Source organism: Mauremys reevesii, linkage group 16 (genome assembly GCF_016161935.1).
Source record: "Mauremys reevesii isolate NIE-2019 linkage group 16, ASM1616193v1, whole genome shotgun sequence".
Taxonomy (NCBI): domain Eukaryota; kingdom Metazoa; phylum Chordata; order Testudines; family Geoemydidae; genus Mauremys; species Mauremys reevesii.
In genome coordinates this window covers 38641283-38657650 of record NC_052638.1, presented here as the reverse complement: position 1 = coordinate 38657650, position 16368 = coordinate 38641283, and the positions used below count along the sequence as shown (strand labels likewise).

Sequence of the window (16368 nt, the reverse complement as noted above, 5' to 3'; positions counted from 1 at the left end):
CATCATTGGGGATTTTTAAGAGCAGGTTGGACAAACACCTGTCAGAGATGGTCTAGATACTTAATCCTGCCGCGAGTGCAGGGGTCTGGACTAGATGACCTCTCAAGGTCCCTTCCAGTTCTATGATTCTATGATGAGACACCCGAAGGAGTGGAATAAAGGAGTGCTGAGGGGTGCAGTGCCACCTAAATCATAGGGGGTGACTACGCCGGAGGGACAGGTGATCCAAAGGAACAGGAGGGACTTACGAGCCAACAGACACAGCATATGGAGAGATTCTACAGAGATCACCGCGAATCAGAGAGACACAGAACCATCTGGAGGCCAATCCCACAGGGAGGGAGCAGATTTCACAAGCTTGCTAGACTTGGAGACAGAGATCCTGACTTGTGGTGCGGTTGCCTGTTGAGGAGACCAATCTAGCTCAAAGACTATGTGACCAGCTGAGTCTGTGGTAAAGATGAGCCTCCAACTCAGCTGTCTAGCAACCTGAGGCTGAAGGGACTCAGGATGGAGGTCTGGTCACCAATTCTTTGTTTTTAATGTTTGAAAAATAGGGGCAATGTATCATGATCAGTGGAACTGGAATCAGAGGGCCCATGTTCCCTGGAAGGGTCTGTTATTGAGGGCACAGCAGCAGAACAGGGAATGTGGAGAATTGGGCAGGAAGCAACTCAGCCATGTGGACAGAGCAGTCCACAGGATTGACTAAAGTTCCGCTTGTTCAACTTAACCTGCATTCAGCTTCCCTCTATGCTCACGAAACAATGCTGATCTCCCCTCCCAGGGGTTTCATTTCTTTGCCCCCTTAATGCAAAGAGGATGTAGGTATGCAGCACTGGAATGTTATTTACCAACTGCAACGTAATTAACGTCTGGAGAGGGAGACATGTTTCCAGCCACCTGTCACTTCTAATGAAGCTATTTGAGGGCAACAGGCAAGCAAGCAACTGATTAAGACACCTTGTGTCACCCGCCTTGTCTCTCTAAGACAACGCAGACAGGAAATACTTGGCTATAGGAAATCAAAACGCTTAGCCTATATCCTCAACCCAAGTTCCTTCTGTCTCCTCCCCATCCTCCAGTCGTCTTTCAGGAGCATTACAAGCCACAAGGAACTGCTGGCAGGGTGGGGGTGGCATGCACTACTAGAACATCCCTTTGCACACACTCCTCTCCTCCTCCTCCATCCCACAGACAGCACAATTAACAGCGCAACAGCTAGAGCTCTGAGAGGAAGGGAAAAAACTGCTTCCAGATGGGCTCTTGCAGGCAGTACAGCCTGCTTCAAGGTGCCTTTGCTAGCTGCTCTGTTGCTCACCAATGCACCCAGAGCTTCCCTGGCTAATAAGAGATGTGACCCCCCACATGCACTGACCCCAGAGGTTACAGCAAATCCCAACAGCACATGACCGGATGGGAACCGTGGGGGCGGTGCCAGCAGCCAAAGGGTTACAGAGAACTGGGCATTGGGCTATGGAGTCCATGGCAGCTGCGCAGCTCCTGGATGGGCTCTAGTTTCATTCCCAGGAGGCTGTAATTGATTGGAAGGAGCCAGAGATGCCAACCCTGCACCCCCCTCGCCCCCACAATTAGCAGCATAACAACTCCAGCAGGCTGCAGCCTCTGTGTAGCAGAAGTGGCAGCTTGTTACAGGGAGGGGGAAGGGGAGGTGCCTGTGCTCATGGCAGCAGCCCAGGATGCTGTGTAGTGTTAACAGAGCACTTTAAGGAGAGGCTGTTGTATCTGGAAAGCAGCCTTCTCTATACGCTCCCCAAAGCCCGCACAGAATAAACAGGAGAGGAAGATGGGGGTGAACCTTTGTTCTCAACAGCGTGCCACTCCCTTTCACCCCTAAACCCCTGCTCACCAAAATATCTATGCTGCGAGCAGAGGTTAGACCCGGAATAGGGAGAAGTGTCAGTGGTGTCATTAAAATGCACCAGAGATTTTGCTGTTGCTGTTGATTTCACCTGGAAGATGCTCAGATACCACAGTGATGGGTGGCAGGATAGAAGCCTAAGATAGATAGAGGGGTGTGTATGGGGATATAAAGAGAAAAGGTTTAGCAGGCACCTTCCAGGCTGTGGAGGGGTGAAAATTCCCAACTCACATGGGAGTGTGGTGAGATGAGTGTCTGTAAAGCAAGGGCTGGCAATGTACAGCCTTACCCGGAGCAGTAAGTATTATTATTCACAACGACAGTGTGGGGACTGCGTTGGAACAGGGCAACAAACACACCCTTCCATGCTGCAGATTCAGTGCACCAGACAGCAATGCCCCAGCACTTTGTTCGGAAGTCTGAACAGGAACTGGAAAGAGCTAGCTGCAAGAGGTGGCCTGTCTTACTTTCCGACTCTCTCTTTTGGTTTGGCAAGAGGTTTCCGTGACTGTACTGGCTATTCATTGTGCATACAATGGTCGGCTTGGATACTTCAAGAGTAAATGTGAAATACAGGCATTCCACCTGTTTCCTACTCACAGCCTTTTGCAGAGAGGGGTGGGTGGAGAGCCCTACACACTCATGCTGCTTGCATGCACACCCTTTCAAATACACCCCTTCCATACATGCTTCCACAACTCTGTGCAAAAGCAGCATGTTACAAAGCGCCCATAAGCAGGAGGCAAAATGTTGGGGAAGAAATCACGAGCAATCCTAAAAAAGAGGCCAAGGTATAAAAGCTCTGAGGAACCCGAGCAGTGGTGAATGTGCCATACGCTGCGGATCTATATAGTCTATATTAAATACAGTCCACCTCCCCCACACACATCAGTGCAGCATTACGGTAGAGATTTTAAATGCACAAAAAGACGAAGTTATAGTTCCCAGAGCAGTCATAACTCAGCCTGTTTGGACATGTGTAGCATTTAGTTTGGCTGCATATGCTGCCGACTTTAATGATTTAGGGTTGGATCCTGAATTCTTTTCACATTCCAAAACTCCCACTGGCTCCAAGCAAGCCTGGTGTAGGCTTTGAATGAGTCCACGGCCCTGCGTGCACTTTCACATCAAAACCACACAAAGTGCATAGCTTCACCTTTACGATTTTGTAACAAAACCAGGTGAACTGTCACTGTTTTGACTGAAGGCCCCACGCAGGGGATATTGACACCCATAGAGCTAAGCCAGCATAGATGCATTGCACCAGTTGACCATGCGGCATTCCCCAATTTGAAAGCAGAGGTACAAACAGCCCTAATATAGACAGGCCTTGACTTAGTTTTTTTTTCTTTTTTCAAATTATTTCAAACCTGAACCTGCAAGGAAATCTCCATGGAAAACAACATCCAAAGAATCGCAGCAACAGTCACTAAACATCCTCTGTTTCTGCAGCATTACATTCTAACGCAGGCACTAATGCACCTGCCACTTTGCTTTGCAGCTCCCGGATGCAAAGAAGACACCTCCTTGAGGGAAGAATGCATTGCTGTTCTCAGGTTTGCCTAACTTTCTGAGCTCCAATTGAGGGCTGAGCCGGCCCCGCAGGCAAACTGCCACATCATTGTCAGAGACACAAATATTCCCAGCTGAATTCAGCAGGAGGAAGAGGGAGCAGGGAACCACCTTCTGTTCCCACAGGCCTTAGGACAAAGGCTGGTATGTGCCTTTTGGCTCCCATGCTGTGATCTCTCCTATGCATGTAGACAGGGTTGGCCAGAGCTGCCTTGAGTTAAAGTGCTGGTCCATAGCCAGCCTCAGTGTGGAAGATCATCACTGTTGCCATGGCAACCAACAGGCTCATTGGCTGCTTAAAACTTCAGGCCCCCTCCAGACGGAGTCAGTTTTCCCATATCCCTTTATCTGGGTCCTTCCCTTCCTGCTGCATTTAAAACAGAGGTGGCAGGGGGCAGATCCCATCATCCCAAACACAGCCCCAAACGCCCTCGTACAAAAACAATCCTGGCATTCTGACTGGTCAACCAGTGTGTAACTGGAAGGCAGCCCCTTCTGGCCTAGCAAACACTGTCTGTTTTGGCCTCTGATTGTACATGTGTAAAAGGTGAGAAGGCAAGCAAGGAAGAGGGGGGAAAGACTGGGTCATTCTTTAAATCCAGGTGAAAGGAAATTCCCACTGTGGTGGAGCAACTGCCCCAACCCCATGTGAGAGGGGGCTAGAATAGGCCAGAGAGGCTGTGCAGGCCGGCAGCCAATTAAAAAAGGGCTTACTGAGAGCCAATCAGGGCTGACATTAAAGCCAGCCAATCAGAGCTAGGCTAGGCCCTATATAAAGACTGCCTAGGCAAGGAGCTGGTAGTTTCTCCCAGACCTTGAGAGGGGAAGGTCTGTTTCCTGAGTGAGGAGACTAGCACTTGGGACAAGACAGTGCAGTGCTGGGCAGGCTTGGGGGAGTAGAAGGGAACTCTGGTCTGCTACCTGCCAGGCTGCAGGCCCTGAGGGAAGGGCCTAGCTGGTGCAAAGGGGCTGAAGGGGAAGTGGCCCAGGGAGAGAGGTGCACAAGGGGAGAGAAAGAAGGCAGGAAGGCCACCACCAAAGGGTCCCTGGGTTGGGACCCAGTGTAGAGCGTGGGCTTGGGTCCTCCTCCCCCTTGCACAAACACCCAGCCAGTGGATGTGGTAATAGTGGACTGCACCAGGCCCCTGACACTAGGGGTTAGACTTTAGGGGTGTGGTTGACCATGGTGGCTGGGCCGCAGAGGACTGTGGATAACACCCCCCCCAGAAGGGGGTGAGGATGGACTAGGGGGCACTGCCGGAGGGCAGTGGCTTGAAGAGGATGCCGCAAGTTGGCAGCAATGTGGATCCACATGCCAACCGAGGGCGAAATAATGGATGGGACACCACCAGGAGGGGGCACTGCACTGGACTGAGCTAATTCCTGGAGTCGCCAGCGGGAGGTGCTGTGGTGGTGAGTTGTTACACCCATGCTAAAGCCCCACTGACCAGCTGTGGAGGTCCCCTTGCCTTGTGACTGGACTCTCCGGCCAGCTCACATCTTACTCACTGCTTTTGGGGTAAGTCAGAGTCCAGTCCAGCCCAGTAACAGTCTAGCAGCCTGATCACCAGCCCAACCCTAGGCCTGCTAGTCCTTATGACCATTGTCTGGAGCTTTCTCCAGACCGTTCCCTGGTGGCCTGCAGGGGAACCCAGCACCACCCTTTACCGTGGGTTCCAGCCCAGGGCCCCTGTAGCAGGTGATGAAGATCTGTTTCTTCAGACCTTCTGTTTCTTCCTTGGGCTATGTCCTGCAGCAGCCTGCCTCAGGCCTTCTTTCCCAGCCCCCTGCAGGCCTTGGAGGAAAGGCACCAAAGGAAAAGCACAATATCAGACTAATCCAAACATGTCCTTTCTTGGGCTCCTCCTGTTGGGAGATACGTGACAAGCCATGGCCCAGCTCAGGGTCTCAGGGCTATTGTGCAGTGCTCACAGGACCCCAAGGCAGCTCCGTCCCACCTCAGCACTCCTGTCTGGGAGCTAATGGGGAGAGGTCTGTCCACCTCCCAGGCTGGGCCCTTCTGGATTTAGCTTCTCCCTTTTAAGGCTCCTTCTTCAAAACTGGCATGCCTAGTAGGTGTGGCAGGGCGGGGCTGCCAGAGCCCAAAGCTGTTTTAATCTTTCCTTGCCTGGTTGGTATGTGATGGATGTAGAAACCCCCAATCTCCCCTTTAGCCACAAAGAAAGAGAGGGTGGTCATGATCCACCTTGGACCTATTCGCAACCCTCAGGCTGAGCACAAGTGAGACACTTAAGGTGTTTGCATTGGCAGCAGAATGCCTCATTTTACTGGAGTCTGTCCTGAATCAGGTTGTTTTGAAGCGGGTTATTAGATTAGCAAATTAGTTAATTACCATGGTTCTCCCAAGGAGTTCTTAGCTGCGAGAATAAAGTTCTTTGTTGGGTAAATATGCGGATTCAGAATGCTCACGTTGTGGCTGAACCAAGTAATTGCAGATCAGTGTTCACTAGTGAACATATAGAATCATAGAATTGTAGGACTGGAAGAGATCACAAGAGGTCATCTAGTCCAGTTCCCTGCACTCAAGGCAGGACTAAATATTATCTAGACCATCCCTGACAGGTGATTGGAGATTTTTAAAAGCAGGTTAGACAGTGATGGAGATTCCACAGCCTCCCTGGGCAGTTTGTTCCAGTGCTTAACTACCCTGACAGTCATGAAGTTATTCCTGATGTCCAACCTAAACCACTGCAGTTTAAGCCCATTGCTTCTTGCCCAGAAGTTAAAGAGAACAATTTTTCTGCCTCCTCCTTGTAAACAACCTTTTATGTACTTAAAAACTGTTATGTCTCCCTTCTCCCAGTCTTCTCTTCCCCAGCCTAAACAAACCCAATTCTTTCAATCTTCACTCTTGGGTAAGGCTGTGAATTATTCACGGAGGTCACAGCTTCTGGTGTGGCTGACCCCAGGACCACCCCAGCAGCTGGGGAAGCCCCAGGACCAGCCGCACTGGCCGCTGCTTTGGCAGCCCCAGGCGGCTGGTCCCTAGCACTGTCCTGGAGCAGCGGTCGGGGCCAGTGGTGGTGGGGCCATGGGCCATCCCCCACTCCAGCGGCAAGGGGCCCGGGGCTGCCCCCCCAGCAGAAGCATCACCTGCACTGCCCCCCTGCCCCAGCAGGTAAGATTTAGTCTCAGGTATTTTTTAGTAAATTCATGGACAGGTCATGGGGCTGTGCCTTTTTGTTTGTTGCCCTTGACCTGTCCATGAATTTTACTAAAAATACCTGTGACTAAAGCTTAACCTTACTCATATGTCATGTTTTCTAGACTTTTTTTAATCATTTCATCATATCCTCAATCCCTATCAAAATAGTGCTGTCATGCAGTGTGCATCCAAAAGCTGATCTCCTTTAAATTGGTTTGAATCTGGTACTGGGGGGGAGCATGCCCTCTGAGGAAGAGTCAACATGGTTTTAGTAAAGGGAAATCATGCCTCACCAATCTACTAGAATTCTTTGAGGGGGTCAGCAAACATGTGGACCAAAGGGATCCAATGGATATAGTGTACTTAGATTTTTCAGAAAGCCTTTGATAAGGTCCCTCACCAAAGGCTCTTATTCAAAGTAAGCTGCCACGGGATAAGAGGGAAGGTGCTCTCATGGATTGGTAACTGATTAAAAGATAGGAAACAAAGGGTAAGTATAAATGGTCAGTTCTCAGAATGAAGAGAGATAAATAGTGGTGTCCGCCAGGGGTCTATTCTGGGACCAGTCCTATTCAACATATTCATAAATGATCTGGAAAAAGGGGTAAACAGTGAGGTAGCAAAATTTGCAGATGATACAAAATTACTAAAGATAATTAAGACCCAGGCAAACTTCAAAGAGTGACAAAAGGATCTCTCAAAACGGGGTGACTGGGCAACACGGGAGGGAGGGATAGCTCAGTGGTTTGAGCATTGGCCTGCTAAACCCAGGGTTTTGAGTTCAATCCTTGAGGGGGCCACTTAGGGATCTGGGGCAAAATCAGTACTTGGTCCTGCTAGTGAAGGCAGGGGGCTGGACTTGATGACCCTTCAGGGTCCCTTCCAGTTCTAGGAGATGGGTATATCTCCATGATTAGATTAGAAAATGGCAGATTAAATTTAATGTTGATAAATGCAAAGTAATGCACATTGGAAAGCATAACCCCATCTATATATATAAAATGATGGGGTCTAAATTAGCTGTTACCACTCAAGAAAGAGATCTTGGAATCATTATGGATAGTTCTCTGAAAACATCCACTCAATGTGCAGCAGCAGTCAAAAAAGCAAACAGAATGCTGGGAATAATTAAGAAAGGGATAGATAATAGGACAGAAAATATCATGTTGCCTCTGTATAAATCCATGGTACACCTACATCTTGAATACTATGTGCAGATGTGGTTGCCCCATCTCAAAAAAGATACATTGGAATTGGAAAAGGTTCAGAAAAGGGCAACAAAAATCATGAGGGGTATAGAACGGCTTCTGTATGAGGAGAGAGTAATAAGACTGGGACTTTTCATCTTGGAAAAGAGACAGCTAAGAGGAAATATTGCGGTCTATAAAATGATGACATATAAAGAAAGTAGATAAGGAAGTGGTGTTTACTACTACTCATAACATAAGAACTAGCGGTCACCAAATGAAATTAATAGTCAGCAGGTTTAAAACAAATAAAAGGAAGTATTTCTTCACACAATTGCACAGCCAACCTGTGGAACTCCTTGCCAGAGGATGTTGTGAAGGCCAAGACCATAACAGGGCTCAAAATAGAAATAGATAAATTCACAGAGGATAGGTCCATCAATGGCTAATAGCCAGGATGGGCAGGAATGGTGTCCCTAGCCTCTGTTTGCCAGAAGCTGGGAACGAACGACAGGGGATGGATCATTTGATTACCCTGTTCTGTTCATTCCCTCTGGGGCACCTGGCACTGGCCACTGTCGGAATACAGGATACTGGGCTAGATGGACCTTTGGTCTGACCAAGTAGGGCCATTCTTATGTTCTCATGTTATGTTCTCTAAAATCCATATTCTTTTAATCTACCATTTTGTTGCCAAGACTGGAAATATGTGTGTTTATATAGACCCTACAGTGTTTCTGCTCTGCTCCTGCAGAGCCAGCTAGCAAAATAAGCACACGTGAACCATCAGTCTACTTTCCCAGAACTGTGCTGCTATCATTAGTGATGCTGTTACTCAGACAAGAAAGTAAGAAGTCTGAAGGCAGCCAGGTGCCATCAAAAACATAGGCAAAGAAATTAACATTTGCCATAGGGAGAGTGAGAACATTTGGTAGGGGAAGAAATATTATTTTCAAGCTCCTGAGAGGTTGCTTCAAATAGAAGAAGTAATGAGCCAACATGAAAAGTTCTAAAACTGGGATTTGACAGTGTGGTGTTTGGATTTAGTTTCATAGATTAAAAGACCAGACGGGACCACCCAGCCTGACCCCCTGCATAACACAAACCACGAGATGTCCTTGAATTAATTCCTGTTTGAACTAGAGCATATCTTTTAGAAGAACATTAAACATTTCCAGGGATGGAGAATCCACCACTACCCTTGGTAAACTGTTCCAGTGGTTACTCACCCTCACTCTTAAAAATGTGTGCCTTATTTCTAGTCTGAACTTGTCTAATTTCAACTTCCTGCCATTGGATCTTGTTATACTGTTGTCTGCTAGATTGAAGATCCTGCTGTTATTACATTTTCATTCCCAGGTAGATACTTATAGACTGATCAAGTCACCTCTTGATCATCTTTGTTCAGCTCTGTAGATTTCACTCCTTCTGTCTGTCACTATAAGGCACACTTTCAGATCCTTTACTCATTCTCATGACTTCTCTAACTCAGTTTTTCAAGATCCTTCTTTAATTCTTGACCAAAACTAGACACCACACTCCAGCAGTGGTCACACCAGTGCCAAATAGAGGGGTAATATAACCTCTCCACTAAGCTGGACGAAGCACTGAGCACATGGGAGCCCTGATCTACTTTGGCGGGGGCCGTAAGTGTCAGTGTGATAGCCTTGGCAGTGGTAGACCCAGGCAGTGGCAGGGGCCTGTGCCCGGAGAGCAGGGGGATCTGAGTTGTTACCCCTGCGATCACTGTGGGGTTCAAGCGGCTGTGGCTGGTAACACAGGGGCACGCGCGGAAGCTAGGTAGCCATGGATGGGTTGCCCTGTTAGTATTAAGAACTGGGAAAGAGGACAGAAACCAAGATAATGACACCTGCCCTAATGACACTGTTTATCTGAATGTGCAGAAAGGCTTTTCCCCAGCAGTTCTACCCGCTAGGCTTCTGCTTCAGGGACTGGCAGCAGGAAGAACCCTGGGGAAAGCTGTGAAGGAGCAGAAAGTTTGGGGAAAGGACGGAAAGCAGGCAGCCCTGGCAAGGAGGATACCATCTGATGGGACACATGCTGGGGCAGTATCTCTGTGGCCTGAGTTGCATAAATGACCACCCTAGGAAGACAGGCTGCAGGCTTCTTCCATTATCTGTCGGTCTATCTGTCACCGCTCTCTGATCTGTCTCATCAGCATAGCATGGAGGCGAAGGATCCATAATTAAAAGCACAGATTCTCCCTGGAAGGGACAGATTCCCCACCTCTCCCTTGCTGCGGGGCTGGCTCTCTGCGTGGAAATTTTCCTTGGTTCTGCCTCAGCGGGCAGAGCAGCCCCTGCTAGGCTGCAGCCATTGTCACTGCGCAAGGTGATAGGTTTTGCGTGGAATTGGAAAAGTGGCACCCAAAAATCAGTGGCCAGTGGGACGACTGGGCTCTGGCACAAGCATCACCGAGAACATTAACTGGAGATTAGGTATTGAGGGCTGCTTTCCCACTTCTCTGTGCCGGTCTTCCATATCAGGCTTCTGAAAGAATGCTCCATGAGGCTTTGAATGCTGGAAACAGCATGGGAAAGGCTCTGGGGTGTAAAGAACCAGTGTCAGCGTCAACATCCTATCCACTGAACCTGAACCACTGAACCAATGGCTCGTGGGTCACTTTGTCACCAGGTCCCAACAGTATTTTCTTTTGCAATGTGGGGTCTGTTGTGATAACTGGGCCTAGAAATTTACCCTGATTGCAAGCTCGGCTGTGAGGAGTGAGTGAAAGTTCAGAGTGTCACACAAACCTATAACAATGGATGTGGATGGGGAAACGGTGAAGTAGAGTGACCATATTTTCCTAAAGGGAAAAGACACTGCACCGGGCTGGCATGAGGCCTTGCCTCCCACCCCCTGCGCAAGTGCCCCAGCCCTCCCTGCCTCCTGCCCACCCAGGACCGGCCTAAGGTTCCCCCCTCTTTCCCCCCACCATGTGCAGGATCGGCCCGAGGCCCCTGCCTCCCTCCCCACTGCCTGCCTGCATGGGGCTGGCCCAGCCCAAGCTGCTCTCCTGAGCCCTTCCTCCTATGAAGGCAGGTGTTGCTGCTTGCCCCCTTCTCTCCACATGTTCCTCTGTGCCCCCCTAGGGGTTGCACCCCATTTTTTGGCAAAACTGCATTTGTCCAGTTTGTTTTTGCCAATTGGTGGTCAAATGCCCAGTTTTGCAACAAGAACAAAGTCAGGACAGGGCTTAAAATAGAGACTGTCCTGGCCCAAACGGGACACATGTCACCCTGACTTAGCACAAACAAAAGGGGCTCCGGATATAATTTGAAGACTGTTAAGATCACGCCTGGTAAATAAGAGATGTGGAATCAGACATCAGTGAACCAAAATTGGTGTGCTGGAAATGAAGCCTAGTCAGTGGGATTCTTCCCATTACTCTCTTTTGTGGCATTTAAAAAAAACAGACTTTGAGGGGGAAAAGATGGATGGACAGAGGGATGTGAATATGGCTGAAAGGCAAGAGAAGGGGAAGGAGCAAGCATCAGTCTCATGGCTGCTACCCTCACCATCTCCTGGGACCTCAGACCTTCTTCATGCTAATCCTGAGAGAGGTCCTGGCGAGACTGGGCCAGCGAGCGGGAGCCAGATGACATCACCACCGGCTCCAGCTAAATCCCAAATACCATGTGGGATGTGAGATCTATAGTCTCCCACCCTCTGTGTCCTTTTCCTTCCCTACCTTATTTCTTAATTTCCTAACTCTCTCTCTCCTTTTTCCTTCTGTTTAAAGAGTCTGTCTTAGCCTGCCAAGACTGTATTTTGCAACTCTGCTGTGAGCCTGTGGCCAGAAAAACAGCTAAAAGCAATGCCCTACATAGCCCGATGCTGGTACAAGTTTGCCAGGTCTTGGAGGGTACGTCTACACTGCAGTTAGACACCTGCGGCTGCCCTGTGCCAGCTGAGTCGGACTCAGGCTGTGGGTCTGTTTAAATGCGGTGTAGACATTCTGGCTCCAGCTGCAGCCCGAACTCAGGAACCCTCCCACCTTGCAGGGCCCTAGAGCCTGGGCTCCAGCCTGAGCCCAAATGTCTGCACCGCAATTAAACAGCGCCTTAGCCCGAGCCAGCTGGCACAGGCCAGCCACGTGTTTTTAATTGCAATGTAGACATATCCAGAGTGGCTAAATAAGACCCTGTGATGGGCCTGTGTTTTTTCCACCAGAGACAGAAGCTGCATTTTCTATCTTTGCTGTTCTTTTCCTTCCCCTTTTGTTGGTCTTGTTTTGCCTTCTAGGAAACAGGATCAAACTTTAACAATCGCAACAATGACAACAGCTCCAGCGCCTCTCAACTGATGACTTTCCCCCAAAAGGGCAGTTATGACCAGCTAAGAGACTGTCAAACAAGTGAGATTACTTTCTAAAACCTCACCCGCTAAAGGGAAATGGAAAAGCCTTATTTAAAGGACTGCCTTATTTCATACTTTCCATTTCAAATGCTTTAACTGCTCTTCCTATTTTTCCCCTGTATCTTTAATAAGAGGTTAAAAGGATTTTTCATTATGTGTTTGCCATGGGCTGAGGTCTCTATAAACCAAATTCCAAAAAAAAAAACCTGTTTAGTGTTGGACAAGTTCCAGGGTCATGTAAAGACCTTTGACTCTTTGAACTCACATATTCCATAATCTAAATTAATACAACAGGTGCCAGGATGAAAAAATTTAAGAACCACCAATGCCATCAAAGGAGTTTGTTCCCCTCCCATATGCTAGGGCTGAATTTGGTCTATTTTTGGCAGTTTTGCGCATCTGATTTGTATTCACTAACCCTAAAATCAAGCCTTTCGAGCCTTTGTTCTTTGAAGAATTCTGAAATGGTTTCCACCAACTTCCAGTAAATAAACAGCCTCTCAACAGGACAATAATAACTAAGAGCAGAGAAAAAACATAATGCTCATCCTGGTCTCGCTAATTGCACCAAAGAAACTAATTTGCTAATTGCACTGAAGAAACTAATTTTCTAAAGATTAAAAAGCACGAAACTATCTTTCAAAAGAAAGTGAGCAGCAGCCCAGATGCTAGGTTCTGACCTGACAATGTCAATGTTATTTCACATGCTGGAAAGAAAATCACATCTGGTTAGACTCTGGATTGATAATATTCTACAACATCCATGGTCACCTAGAACTTCAACCAAGAAAGAACCATGATCTTCCTGCTCCAATAGCACACCTACAGCTGGAGCCAAAGAAGAAGCTGCAATAGCAATGAGCAGTAAAGGGCTTATGACTCATAATTTAGCCGTTCTGATTCTACCCAGGTCAAGCAATATTTGTTTGTGCATCTGCAAACTAGACATAACCTTTGAAAATAGACACCTGTGAAGTTCAGCTTCTCAAATCTGAGTGAGCCGGTCAGTGGAATAGGCTTGATTCTTCACACCACACAGTCACTGACATGAGTGCAAAGTGGGTGTAAAACAACTGAATGCATTAATAACATTCTAGCCCAGAACACAAACATGGATGTGGTGCCTGTGTGGAAACATTAGCTGTGGTCAGATCTGGCCATTTGGACAGGGGGAAAGGCCAATTTATATTCAGGATGGAAAAGATTTAGACTTTTGTTACAATAGCTCACATCCTAACTGGCAGCTGGTGAGTACTTCTGGTTGCTGCATACCCCATGATAAAGGTTAGGGGATGAGACCTCATCTGTCCACATGCAAGGTTCTGAACGCTGCTTCTCCCCTAATTTCATTGGGAATTGAGGACGCTCAGCACCTTGGGACTTTTCTTAGTCACAACATTAGAGGGATAATCAGGCAGATCTATGGGTAAATCCCCATGGGATTTTCTGGGGGATTTGCTGAGCTGGGTCTATAAACAAAACCTTTATTTCCTGGATTATGAAGTCACAACAAATGGTCATTTGTCCTTTAAGGAGGTGGCAGAAGCCTCATCACTCAAGCCATTTAAAATTAAACAAGACAAAGCACTGGAAAAATGGGAGCTACTTCGATTCCCCCTCCCTCCAAGCCCTACAAAAACCCACCTATAATAATGCAGGAGGCCAGACTAGGCTATGAAAATGGTCCCTTATGGCTTGAAGAACTAGAAATCTATGACTATGGGGACTCCTGGCGAGCAAAATATTTTTGCCCAGACACTGTGAAAACACCCCTGCATTTTCATCTATACTGTGCTTCTTGTATTCCTTCTCCTCCTCTCTGGATGTGAAGGAAATCAATCGGGTCCAGAGGCATCAGTGTATTTGGGTTGTTACTGTAGGAAAGAAGGTGGGGGGGGGATTTAGGGATGGGAACCGTACCGCAGAGAGCAAAACGTACCAGGGCATAAGAAAGGGAACAGGAAAAGAAAGAAGCACCTCTGGATCTCTCAGGATGGGAGGACAGAATAAATCACGCCAGCCTTCTGTACCCTATACACCCCAAAGTTCTTCACCAACTGTCTGTGACTCCCTCCTCTCACCACCCAAATTCATCCCTGTCTGGGGTGTAACATGGCAGCTGTTTTACAGCACTCAGCAACACAGCTGAGAACAGAAATCCTGCATTTAGTGGAAACTGCAGGGGGAATTTAGGGTGTCTGAATATAGTTGCTCCAACTGGAATTTGGCCAAGACACTGAAGTTAATATGCTTAAGATCATGAAAAGTGTCCTGTCTGGGATTTTTAATGCACAAAAGAGATAAGGTCTTCAATGAGACCAGCCCCCACCCTTCTAGTGTTTCACAGTAGGCCCTTTCCCCACCCTGTGGTGAAGAGGAAGAATGGGGACAGTGGGACATAGAGGCATATGCACCATTGCCATGATGCCCGAAAACCAACTGCACTGGGTGTGGGAGGTTCTCTCTGTCTCTCCTCTAGACCACAAAGAAAAGCCGCTCTGCAGTCTCTGTTCTTTGCATAGGAAAAACATTAGCAGTGGGAAGCTGGGGAGTCATGTGAGGAACTTCTGCTACAAGAAGCCACCTGAGAGATACGAGCAGCGCACCAAGGAACACAGCACAATGCAGCTGCAGTGTCTGATCTTGCTCCCACAGGAGGAGGAACTGATCCTTCTGTCACATAATGCCCATAGCTCAAAATGCTTTAGAGAGGTAGATAATGCACATGCAGAAACAACAGGCAGTCCCAGCACTGAGGGATAGTCCAGGGAGAAAAGATCAGTGAGTCAATGAGGCAGAAAGAAAAAGAGGCTTTTCCAGGAGCTGTGGAAGAGACGGTTCTCACTTCAACAATGGCAGGTCTGTGGACCAATATGTCCCACAGGGAGGTCCTCATCCACCCTGTCTGTGCATCTTCACCCCCGGGTATGCCTAACTCCACAAGCCATTAGAGCCTCACTCATTGCCCCAGAAGGGTGTATGTGAAACCTGCTCTGCAGAGACTGGGGGAAGCTGGAGACATTGGGTGAGGTGAGTAGAGATGATCCCTGTCTCAAGGATGCCTGAGAAGTTGAAAACTTCCCAGGGGAGATGAGGTGAGGTGGGTGTTATTTGCCCAGTGTGTTTTGGCCATGTTGGACGTCAGTTGTGTGTCGGTGAGGCACAGCCTAGCATCAGAGGAGATACGCTTGTGTCACACACACCCTGCCTCCTTCCCCCCCCCCACCAGCAGGAGAGCCACAAAGGCCACTGTAAAATGTCTCCAAGTAGCTGTCACGTGATGACAGGGAGTGTTAGTGCTTTAAAAGAACAAGGAGTGGACAGCTGGAGACATCTGTGGTCCCTTACTCATGGGAGTGATGCTCACTCATACAAGTAGTCCCACCGACTGCACTTGGGGACTGAGGGTTGCAGGATGGGAACTTCTGAGCTATCACTGATCCGTGTTGTCTATACACTGAGTGGGCCAAATTCATCTATGGTGTAAGCCCACTGAAGTCAATGGAGTTACACTAGGGAGGTGTTTGTCCCAGTAGGCTCGAAGTTATTGTGTTCCTAATGCCTTCCCTGCACTCCTTGCCTTACCCTGCCAAGTGATGTAGCCACTCCACGGAGGTGGTAACCTGTCAGGCTGTCCCACTGGGTGAGAGGAGGAGGCTACAGTGATTTTGCAAATTCTGATTGGAAGGGGCGATTCTGCAATGGAGCCAGTCCCCAGCAGAACAGCGGTGTTATTAGCTCAATACGTGCTGTAAGCCTGTCACAGGCTCGGATTAGATCAGACAGAGCATCTGGTCTGGGATGGTCTGCAGTGTCTCTGTCAGGCAAGAGCAGCAGGTGGTGATGAGGAGGAAGGACAGGGTGAGGAGGTACAGCTGGTTCCAGCAGCTTTTTGTGCAGGAGAAGGTATTATATTTCTCTCTAAAAGCTGGCAGCTGAACCCTACATGCTGCCCATCCCCTCATGTTGTTTCCTAGTCCCTTGAAAGTGATAAGTGCCAGGAATGAATCACCCTCAGATTCTTCCTGTCTCACTACCATGCTATGTCATTTCTGCCTGTTCCCAGCTGGCCCCAGTGTAAAGAAGACTGCCACACAGGGACAGAACGTTCAGCTTCTGACTGTTCCTTCACCAACCAGGCCTTGCCCGCACATCCACCCCATCCCTGACTACATGCACCA

The 16368-nt window shown here is 48.4% G+C and overlaps 1 protein-coding gene and 2 long non-coding RNA genes across 6 annotated transcripts in view; 2 read left to right on the top strand and 1 right to left on the bottom strand.

Moving 5' to 3' along the window:
* The window catches only part of LOC120384438, a 134916-nt gene that overhangs the window by 41496 nt on the left and 77052 nt on the right, over positions 1 to 16368 (top strand). The gene's annotated exons all lie outside the window — the stretch shown is intronic.
* The window catches only part of JPH3 (junctophilin 3), a 118862-nt gene that overhangs the window by 53087 nt on the left and 49407 nt on the right, over positions 1 to 16368 (bottom strand). The window lies entirely within an intron of this gene.
* On the top strand, positions 4275 to 13647 carry LOC120384440. The gene is made up of 2 exons (XR_005588886.1): positions 4275 to 4973; positions 12074 to 13647. It is a non-coding gene; the product is annotated as an uncharacterized LOC120384440 (long non-coding RNA).